Source organism: Triticum urartu, unplaced genomic scaffold (assembly GCF_056163025.1).
Source record: "Triticum urartu cultivar PI428250 unplaced genomic scaffold, HENAU_Tu73 scaffold170, whole genome shotgun sequence".
Lineage (NCBI taxonomy): Eukaryota > Viridiplantae > Streptophyta > Magnoliopsida > Poales > Poaceae > Triticum > Triticum urartu.
The window spans coordinates 27488-29944 of record NW_028260153.1 but is presented as its reverse complement, the minus strand read 5'-3'; the positions used below and the strand labels follow the sequence as shown (position 1 = coordinate 29944).

Below are 2457 nucleotides of genomic sequence, written 5' to 3'. Positions count from 1 at the left end.
TCCTCCGGGGGGTCGATTAGGGCGTGGGCATAAGGGCCTTTATGACACAATCAACAATTCGATTCATTTTCAGTTAGGTCTTGCTCTAGCTTCTTTAGGGGTTATTACTTCCTTAGTAGCTCAACATATGTACTCTTTACCTCCTTATGCATTCATAGCACAAGACTTTACTACTCAAGCTGCTTTATATACTCATCACCAATATATTGCAGGGTTCATCATGACAGGGGCTTTTGCTCATGGAGCTATTTTTTTCATTAGGGATTACAATCCGGAACAGAATGAGGATAATGTATTGGCAAGAATGTTAGACCATAAAGAAGCTATCATATCTCATTTAAGTTGGGCTAGCCTCTTTCTAGGATTCCATACCTTGGGCCTTTATGTTCATAACGACGTCATGCTTGCTTTTGGTACTCCAGAAAAGCAAATCTTGATCGAACCTATATTTGCCCAATGGATACAATCTGCTCATGGCAAGACGACATATGGGTTCGATATACTCTTATCTTCAACGAATGGCCCCGCTTTCAATGCGGGTCGAAGCCTATGGTTGCCCGGATGGTTGAATGCTGTTAATGAGAATAGTAATTCGCTTTTCTTAACAATAGGACCTGGGGATTTCTTGGTTCATCATGCTATTGCTCTAGGTTTGCATACAACTACATTGATTTTAGTAAAGGGCGCTTTAGATGCACGCGGTTCCAAATTAATGCCAGATAAAAAGGATTTTGGATATAGTTTTCCTTGTGACGGCCCAGGGCGCGGCGGTACTTGTGATATTTCTGCTTGGGACGCATTTTATTTGGCAGTTTTCTGGATGTTAAATACCATTGGGTGGGTTACTTTTTATTGGCATTGGAAACATATCACATTATGGCAGGGCAACGTTTCACAATTTAATGAATCCTCCACTTATTTGATGGGATGGTTAAGAGATTACCTATGGTTAAACTCTTCACAACTTATCAATGGATATAATCCTTTTGGGATGAATAGTTTATCGGTATGGGCGTGGATGTTCTTATTTGGACATCTTGTTTGGGCTACTGGATTTATGTTCTTAATTTCCTGGCGGGGGTATTGGCAGGAATTAATTGAGACTTTAGCATGGGCTCATGAACGCACACCTTTAGCTAATTTAATTCGCTGGAGAGATAAGCCCGTGGCTCTTTCCATTGTGCAAGCAAGATTGGTTGGATTAGCTCACTTTTCCGTGGGTTATATATTCACTTATGCAGCTTTCTTGATTGCCTCAACATCAGGCAAGTTTGGTTAATTTAGTTTGTTTTTTTGTACTGTATCAGCACCTAGTTCATTACTCTTGATAGAGAGGGAGGATCTGCCTTTTTAGATTTCTTTTTCTATTTATTTTTCCATCTAGGATTAGAACCGTATACTTGGTAATAATAGCAACGACACATTATGGCAAAAAAAAGTTTGATTCAGAGGGAGAAGAAGCGGCAGAAATTAGAACAGAAATATCATTTGATTCGTCAATCTTTAAAAAAAAAGATAAGAAGCAAAGTTTCTCCCTTGAGTTTGAGTGAAAAAACGAAAATGCGAGAAAAATTGCAATCCCTACCGCGTAATAGTGCACCTACACGCCTTCATCGACGTTGTTTTTTGACCGGAAGACCTAGAGCTAACTATCGACATTTTGGGCTATCCGGACACGTACTTCGAGAAATGGTTTATGAATGTTTGTTACCGGGTGCAACAAGATCCAGTTGGTAAGGATAAAATACCCTTTCGTATTTGTATGGATTTCTGGAATTGATAATCATAGAGGAGCCCTCTTTACCATTCTGTATAAATGGACTATTCTATTTGTATAGATATTGGTAGAGGGGCGTATCCAACCCTCTTTTATCCACTAGTTACCCCTCTTTAGTTTAAGAGTATAGAGCAGTTTGGTAGCTCATAAGGCTCATAACCTTGGGGTTGCGGGTTCGATTCCCACTACCGCCTCCATACTCCTTCTTTATGATATATGCATGATATAATATATACATCATGCATTTGTATCTGGATTTTTTGATTTCCTAAAAGAGTTTTGGTCTAACAGTTTTTTCTCGGAAGAAGCAAAAAAATAAAAGAAAGAATAAAATATGAAAGAAAAGCGTCCATTGTCTAATGGATAGGACAGAGGTCTTCTAAACCTTTGGTATAGGTTCAAATCCTATTGGACGCAATCTTATTTCTATCTATTCTTTAAATAACTATACTAAACTAAAAACAAAGAAAACTTTTTTGCATGATTCAAATGAAAAAGCTTTCTCAACGATTCCTATTCTACTAACAAGAGTAGACATGCAAAATTTATTTGTTACTGAAGAGAAAACCGTTCCAGCTGTTCCTGAATAGCTTCCTTCAAAAGGATTTCCGCTTGCTCGGTGAATGTCTTGCTAGAAGATATAATTTCTTGGAATTGAGGTTTAGTATCTTTTAGATGTT

The 2457-nt window shown here is 38.1% G+C and overlaps 1 non-coding gene across 1 annotated transcript; it reads left to right on the top strand.

Annotated features, from left to right (window-relative positions):
* Positions 1 to 2122: 2122 nt before the first annotated feature.
* TRNAR-UCU (transfer RNA arginine (anticodon UCU)) lies at positions 2123 to 2194 on the top strand. Its single transcript has one exon. It is a non-coding gene; the product is annotated as a tRNA-Arg (tRNA).
* The last annotated feature ends 263 nt before the right edge of the window (positions 2195 to 2457 follow it).